This window comes from Fukomys damarensis, unplaced genomic scaffold, assembly GCF_012274545.1.
Source record: "Fukomys damarensis isolate Sample0158 unplaced genomic scaffold, DMR_v1.0_HiC HiC_scaffold_25, whole genome shotgun sequence".
In the NCBI taxonomy this organism is placed as follows: domain Eukaryota; kingdom Metazoa; phylum Chordata; class Mammalia; order Rodentia; family Bathyergidae; genus Fukomys; species Fukomys damarensis.
This window is the reverse complement of record NW_022900937.1, coordinates 34,864,976-34,873,828: the sequence shown is the minus strand read 5'-3', so window position 1 is coordinate 34,873,828 and position 8,853 is coordinate 34,864,976.

Sequence of the window (8,853 nt, the reverse complement as noted above, 5' to 3'; positions counted from 1 at the left end):
CAATTCCTTCTGTTTTTATTTCTTTTTATTGCTGCTGTTTCTTTGGAGAGGTTGGTTTTTGTTTTGCTTTTGTTTTTGTGGTACTGGAGATTGAACCTGAGATCCTCCTGCCTCAGCCCTCCAGAGTGCTGGGATGACAAGCCTCAGTAGTCCTACTCCTGGAGGGCAGGGGCAGGGGGACAGGCCTGTCTGGGGTCCCTCTCAGGCCTCAGGATGGGTACACAAAGAAAATGTGTGTCACATATGCACACCGTCCTGAGGCCTCTGCCTGCAGTTTTATCTGTGTCACCTTGTCCTCTCTTCACAGAGGCTCTGTCTCTCCCTTGAACCACCCCTGGGGACTAGGGGAAGCCACAAGTGGGGAGTCCCAGATCCGAGCCACAGGGGTGCTATGCACACCTTTCTCTCTGCAGATTCCTGTGGTTGGGCTCCAGCCCTTCCAGGGAGTCCCCAGGAAACTTCCAGCCCTGAAACACAAGTCCCACGTGTCCCTAAGTCAGGGTGGGGGGTCCCACCACAGCGTGACCCACCCTGGGGGAAGACTGGAGAGGCTCCTGGCCCCAAAAGTGAGTGGCTCAGGCGTCCAGGTGCCTTCCAGACCCTTCAGGGCCCACTTCCAGCCCTTTATCCCTACAGAGAGAGGGGCAGTGGAGGAAGCCAGGGGTTCTTCACCTGGCCCAGGGACAAGTGTACACTTCCTGTCACCTGGAATTGTTGCTTAGGAACCTTGCCCGGGCAAGACCTCTTGAAAAAGTAAAAAAAAGAGAAAAAAGCAAGTATTTCTCTTGCTATTGTCAAAGAATAGCTTTATCACAATAGAATTCACCGACCCTCGTATTCTCCTTTCTAAATGTGTACAATTGTATCGGTTTGTTGTCACCTAGGATGAGTATGAGTATCCTCCTATGTAGCATCTTTTTATTATTATTTTTACTTTATTTTGATTTTTACACTGTGTAGTCCAGGCTGGCCTCGAACTCACAGTGATTCTCCTGCCTCAGCCTCCTAACCCCTATGTAACTCTAGACCATTCCCCGCCTCCCCAGCCCCCCTGGCCCCAAAACACCTGCATCTAGGAGCCCCACACCCTGGCCGCCGTCCAGCCACCCTGCTCTGCTCCCGCTCCTGCCGATAAACAGGAAGATCATCTTGAGGACTGGCTTGGGAGGGAAGAAACACAAGGAGCAAATGGCAACTTGGATTACTTTTCTGGGGAAGTCATTCGGTGTTAAGAAAGGGGAGTCGTGACTGTTTTGCGGACCAGGACTGATGAATCGATCTCTTTGCAAATGGGACCAAGAGATGGGGCGAGGAAGCCCAAAAAGAGCTGAGAGGAGCTGTGCGCATGCTCCGGCTCCCCTGGGTGAGCGAGCCTGAGGCCCTCGAACGCAGGTCGTGACTGTAAGAATGGAAAAGCCCTACTGCGGAGGGTGCGAGGGCTAGGAAGAGGGAGAGGAGCCCTGCGTGCCACCCTACATCCCTGCCAGGGTTGGGCCAGGCTCGGGCCATCACCGGTGTGCTCCCAGCTCTGCACAACGGGCACATGGGGACCAAGGCCCGGCTGCCCCAGCCCAGCCGCAGCTCAGACTGCTGATTAATTTCCGGAGATAACGGAGCCTGGGGTGGGGGCAGGCGCTGCAGGGGTGAACCGCAGGGCAGGACGAGAATTTCTAGGGCTGGGGCGCTGAGCCCTGAGATGAGGAATTGGAGAAACGTATTCGCTGGAGCAGTCAGAGTTCCCCAGCGGAGACCCGCACGCCTGTCCTCTCTGTTCAGTATTTCTCCGTGTCTGCGAAGAGCACACACTGGCCAGGGAGGGAAATGCAAAGGAGGTTTGGACTCCGTCCTCAGAGTCTTCAGCTTTCCTGGGCGTATCCCAGCAGTCCGGGAGGCTGAGGCAGGAGGATTGCCAAGTTCCAATCTAACCTGGGCAACTTAGCAACTTCGTGAGACCCTGACTCACAATAAAACATGCAAAAGGGCTGGGGATGGAGCTCAGTACGAAGGCTCTGGATTCACCCCCAGTTTCACCAAGAGGAACAGACAACACTTGTCAGTGACTCTGGGATCTGTGAGAGCCAGGGAAGAGGAAGTACCTTCGCAAAAGAGCAGGAGTGGGGCCGGGAAGCAGGTCCTGGAGGGGTGTGAGGCTGGGACTAGGAGAGGCGTGCAAGTGGCTGCAGCCACACCAGCCCTGTCCAGGTACACTCTCCAGATGTGCGCACGCGAGCACTCAAGCACACAGACACGTGCAGATACGAACACTCCCATGCACGTGCGTTCACAAGCACACATGTGCACATTAAGGTGTGCACACACCCGTGCGTGCAGGCAGGCAAGCGGCATTCACACCCATATGCACTCACACGCGCGCACATGCACGTCTGCGCATCTAACATATACTCACCTGGCACACACTCAGGCCAGCCCCTGTACAGGTGCGCACACCTGGAACCCACAGTGCACGCTTACACTTACACTGATGAAAAAGGAATGGAAAACAGTGCAGCAGAACCGGGCAGATGCGGAGGGTCGGGAGAGAAGGGCACAGGCCCGCGGGGAGCCGAGCGGCCCGGAAGTCCTGAGCTATGGGCCCCCTGCACCTCCACTCGCGCCCACCCAGCCCGACCCCCTGCCTTCCTGTTCACAAATCCCTTCCCCTCCGGGAAGACCGACTCCAGCCTCTGCTGAGGCACAGCCTGGGCCACGCACCGCACCTGGCAGCCGGCTTCTCTGGGTTTCAGTCTCTGCCCTCAGCCCGCAGCCGCGGAGCCGTGCAATTGTACGTGGATTGTAGAATCGTATGGTATTTCGATTTTTATCACGCTGGGAATTCGACCCAGGCCTTGCACATGCTAGTCAAGCACTCAGGCCCTGAGCTGCGGCCTCAGCCTCAATTTTTATTATTTCCTTTTCTTTTGGAGGGATGAGGGTTGAAACAAGATCTCACAGGTCTGCCCAGGCAGACCTCAAATGCAGTTGTCCTGCCTCAGCCTCCTGAGTGCTGGGATTGCAGGTGTGGGCCGCCATAACTGGCTAGCCCTATTTTTTATTCATATTTTCTTAACATGCAATAGTTAATAAGTGGCACTTCTACAAAGACACCAGCATGATGCAGATTATAGTGGCTCTTTAATTCTACGGAACCACATAGAAAATTAACATATATCCTTTCGTCTGAATTATAAAGTAGCCAGCCGTCTCTCCCAGGTCTGGGACAAGGTGACAAGTAAAGGGTGAGATGGTTTAAATTACTTTTCCAAGGACTTCAAGGGCATTAATTGGTCTTTGAGAAACCAATGCCCTTTTTCTTTGCTTCTTTTTTGTTGTTGTTTTTGTTTTGTGTTCAACTCACTGTGTAGTTGACACTGACCTGGAACTCACTATGTAGCCCAGGCTGGTCTCCAACTCACAGTGATCCTCCTGCCTAGCCACCTGACTGCTGGGATTACAGGCATGCGCCACTACGCCCAGCTTCTTTGCTTCTTATTTGTAATGAAAGACAGAAATACAGCCAGGCATGGTGGTGTACACCTGTGATCCCCGCACTTGGGAGGCTGAGGCAGGAGACCACAAGTTCCAGCCCAGCCTGAGCAACTTAGCTACTCAATGAGATCCTGTTTCAAAATTAAAAAATAGAAAGGTCTGGGGAATGTAGCCGACTGTGAAGGGCCTGTGTTCCTTCACTGCAAAATGCACTGCATTTGCAGTGCCCCTAGCACTGCAAAATAAACAAAAAAAGGCTTTGCTGTAGAGACTGAACCATAGGCCTGGCAGGGAAGGAAGGATTAATTACAGAAGAGTGCAAAGTAAGTTGTTCTTCTTTGGAAGCCACTGTTGAAAATAAACTGTAGTGCTCAAAGCCTACTCTGTAATATTGGATGGAGGAAAGAGATGGGAGGTAATATCTAGCACACTGCAAATGTTACACAATCCTGTGTGTGCGTGTGTACTTGTGTGTCTAGAGAGAGGGCAGACACTGCACCCTTATCTTCCGGTGGTTGGCGCTGAAGGTGTAATTGTGTGTGCTTCCTGTCCTTTTAGCTTATGATTTCCACATTCCAAAATTCTCTACAAAGTATGGACATAAGAGCTATTGACAACATTAGCTTTCATTCTATTTGTCCCCCTTCAGTGATGCCACAAATAATAGAAAGGACCTTATAGATTTATGCTATTTTGTTTTGTTTCATTTGTTCTTTGTTTGTTTGTTTTTTTGCAGTACTGAAGACTGAACCCAGGACCTTTGCAGTGAGTTGCATCATCAAATCTTTAAAAGAACTTTTGTGACACCATTTTGTTATGTCACTAAGTTGTTCTGGGCTGATATTTACCATCCTCCTGCCTCAGCCTCCCAGAGTGCTGAAATTACAGGTATGCCGTGACAGCTAAATTTTAGTTACACTCACCTGGACCACACAGAAAGAAGAGCTTCCAAATTTTTTATAGACACAAAATAAAGTGAATATTGGGTCAGGGATTTAGCTCAGTGGTTTTGCCTCCTGCCTGGCAAATGAAAGAGCCTGAGTTCGATCTCTGGTACAAACAAACAAACAAAAATAATATCAGTATTCTTTGTCTTCTTTTTCAAATACTGAGGATTGAGCCTAGGCCCTCACACTAAGCTAAATCTCCAGCCCTTTTCATTTACTTATTTTTATTTTTATCTTCAGACTGTCCCACTGAGTCACTGAGTTGCCCAGGCTGGATTTGAACTTGAGATCCTCCAGCCTCAGCCTCCCAGAAGGCTGGGATTATCGGCATGCGCTAGCACACCAAGCTGGATGACTACTTTTGTGGCAGTATTATATCTCATGGTGCCGGGAGAGTGAACCCAGGCCCTCAGTTCAGCTGTGAATGTGACAGGGGTGGCACAGGATGTCCTCCGGTTCTGGCAAACCTGCAGACCCATGCCCAGGGTGCCTGCTGGCTTTGATGCTGATGACACAGCCAACTTCCAGTTAGGAGGCTGGTGCCACCAGAGTTCCACAGAGGGGTCCAGAAGAGTACCAGCTAGCAAATCTTTTACGAGCACTTCCGAATCTTACTAATAGGGAAGCCAAGTATTTCCAAGGCAGGTAGAATCCCCTTCAGCCTCTGAACACCCCTTGGTGCCCAGAAGAGAAATCCGAGTGGAATTACGAGGGCGGGCGGGAATATTTTTATTTTTTTCACTGTAAGCCTCATACTCCCTCCCCTCGTTCTTTGCCTGCGTTTCGCATTCAGTGCTAATTTTCTCTGGATGACACTTGTAAATTTATGGCTATGTTAATATGTTAATATTTCTCCATCTAAGAGATGAAATGGATGCTTTTAAGTGTATTTTGCTTTTTTAAAAAATGAATGGCTACAATGCATTAAATATAATAATAAGGCTCATTATGTGGTATCTTTCATCCTAAAGATTATTAGAGGCTTAAGAAAAATAGCCAACAGCACCCACCAAAAACAACGCTGAGGGACCGCAATTCATCACTGAAATAGAGCTGTGATTGCTTTTTTTCTCCGAGCCCATTTGTAAAAGTTACTTCTTGCGGGGGGGGGTGTAAAAATCAAGCTGACACTATTAAAAAAATTACCATTGTTCTTCTCTAATAATTGATGCAATTTGCTAATTCTCTTTCAAGAAGTGCTTTTGTAGAGGTTGGAGTTTTCAATGACAGGATCAGTTGGAAGAAAGCCAAGAGTGGTAGCATAGCCCTGTGACCCTAGCACTCCGGGAGGCTGAGGCAGGAAGGTGGGAAGTTCCAGCCCAGCCTAGGCAGTTCAGCAAGACCCACTAAAGTCAAAAGCAAACAACAAAAAGAGACAAAACCAAAATAAGCTGAGGATGTAGATCAATGTTCAGTCCCAGGGCTGCAAACAAAACCACCTCAGATTAAGACTCTTTCTCGTCCCTCTCCTTTGTCTGAATTCAGTGGAATCCCAGCTCTCCCTGGTTTCTCATTCCAACTCTGTCCACCCCTTACAGCAGGACTGGCTCCCCACATCCCAGCAGGCCTGGGGCCCTGTGTCACCTGCCCTGGGCCCCACTTCGAGGCTGCCCAGGGGACCCAACCTCGGGCCCTGCTTGCCCTGCTGGCTCCGGTGAGTGGCACTGGTCAGGCCGCCCTCTTTCATGCCCAGACCCCAATTCCTCTCACCATGAAAACCCCCTGGGATGAACAGGGTTCCAGCAAAGTGATTCTCTGGAAACTTTTAGATCGAGGAGAGATAAGACGAGATTCCCTGCTTCCCGCCGTCCTCCGTAGGCCGTGATGAACCAGACCTCAGCTTTTCGTGATGACTGGCGTTGCTGTTAGGAGCGGTGGTTCTCCTCAGGCACTGCGGTCTCTTCATCTTTGCAGTCCGTCACCCAGATGTGCAACTTTTCGCTCTTCATCTAGCTGCCTTGTTAATCTTTCTCTTTTTCCTTTTTTCTATTTTTTTTCACTGCCTTTTTTGTTCTCGATTCACCAGTCAAAATCTATTACTTCTGATATTCCAGGTGATGTTAGAACATTAAAATATTAACTGTTGCCTGGGCAGTGTGGCAGGGCACACCTATAATCCCAGCACTCGGGAGGCTGAGGCAGGAAGATTGTAGCTAGTTCAAGGCCAGCCTGGGCTACACGGTGAGACCCTGTCTTGAGAAACTAAAAACAAGTAAAAATAATAAAATATGGACCGGGAGGGGCAAAATGGGAAAAAAAAAATAACACAGCACTTGAGAACCTCTTTATTTTAAAGATGCCACTTTCAGACACAAGAGAAGCTGGGTCAACCGGCAGGTCTGGCAGGTCTGGGAGGTCCGGAGGACTCTGTCTCAGAGAGCACCTAGAGCACTAGCCAATGCATTGCCCGACACAGGAAGACAGGTCTCATGTGGGCCTGAAAGAGCTACAATGATATCGTAGTTCTCAAAAATACTTTAGTGGAAATATTCCTTAAAAGTACACCTAAGGCAGGCAGGGTGGTGGCACACTCTCGTAACCCTAGCACTCTGGGAGGTTGAGACAGGAACATCACAAACTCAAGCTCGGCCTGGGCAACTTACGGCTTTACCAAGACCTTGGCTCAAAATAAACAACAGAAATAAAAGGACTGGGAATGTGGCTCAGGGTCCAACTTCTAGTGACACACACACACGTCTAAAATTTAAGGGAGGCAAATCTGACATCACAGATTTGACTATAAAAATGTACAGCATTTGCCAGGTATGATAGCATAAGCCTGTAACCCCAGCACTGAGGAGGCTGAGGCAGGATTGCCATGGGTTCAAGGCCTGCCAGGCTCCACAGCAAGAACTTGTCTCAAAAAAACCAAAACATGTGCATACATACATGCTGCTTCTTTTTTCTTTTCCTCTGTTACTGGTTTCAACTTTTAGGAGGTTCCCTAAGCCGTCCCCTCGGACTTCCCCATGTCCTCCTCTGATTCTTTTTGGAGCTCTGCTCAGTGGCACACAAGCACAGGTTTCCTACAAATCACCCCAGGGGCGTGGGGTATGCTGAGGGCTGGAATGGTCACCCCAAGAGCAGAGGGGGCTCCCGTGACTCTCCCTGCTGTGGGCCTGGGAGGGGAGGACCAGGCTCTGGCCGTTGCGTCCTTCCTTCAGGACCGCAGTGCACTCAGCCACACCCAGGGACCTCTGTGTGTCAGTTTCACTGCAGCCTCTGAGCGACATCCCCAGCTCCTGAGCACCCAGCTCACTGTCCGACCTCCTGGCCTGGCTCTCGGCTCTCAAGGCCCCAGCAAGCTTGGCTGAACCCGGAGGTCCCACGTGGAACCTCTTCCTCTGCCGCGGTGATCTCATCCCCTTCCTGGGGCCCCGTGCTCCCCGATGTCTCTGCTGTCCAGTGCTTGTCTTCTCCACCTCTTCATTTCAGGGTCCAGTCACCATCCCGGCCTGCAGGGCTCCCCTTGGGCCCTTGATTCAACTCAGAAAAGATCTGGATCTTTCAGGCCCAAGTCTGAGGCTGATGAAGCCAGATGAGAAGCTCAGCTCAAGCTAGGTATGTCAGGCTCTCCTGTCATCCCAGCCCTTGGGAGGCTGAGGCAGGAGGACTGCTGGGAGTCCAAGGCTAGCCTGAACAACATAGGGATACCCTGTCTCAAAAGAAAAAACAAAAAAAACACAGAAATGGAAGTGAATCCTGGTCAGATTCCAAGGCAGGCAAGTAAGTCCAGGGTGCCCGGGAGTCTACTCTCCAAGTGATCCTTCTGGCCAGCGCCCCGCACGGCAGGGGGCACTTGGTCCAGCAGGAAATGGCGGGGTCCCAGCACCTCTAAACAGGGGTTCAGGTGGCATAATGACTGCAGCCTGGGTCTACGCAGGCTGACAAAACGCACACAGTTGACCACCTTTCAGGGAGCAATCTGTAGGGTCGCTTCTTCTACAGACTTTATTTTGTTTTTCAAATTTACTCATCTGCTACCCATCGTGAGTAGATCCAGGTCTTGGTCCGAGGGCCAATCCCCAAATGTGCAGCCCAGAAACCCCCTCCCACACAGGATCAAAATCTCCCGTGCTGGGTCGCCCTTCCACCCACCCGCTCTTCTGGTAACATCCCACGAAGGACATTTTAGTGAAATTGTGTGCTTTTGGCCAGTGTAAAAATAGATTCGGGGATCTCAGTCACCAAGCTAAGTAGCTCGTGAGAACCACTACTAGAACCACTGACTTTTCTGGCAACAGTATTTGTCATATATATTTGACAGAGATATTATGTGAAGGCAGGTTAATTCCACAGCATTTTATAATCAGCCTAGATTCTTCCACTTAGAGATTTGCCAGGAGAAATCAGCCAATGTTTTCACACTTCATGGGGCATGGGGCTTCTTACCAAAAAAAAAAAAAAAAAAAAAAAAAAA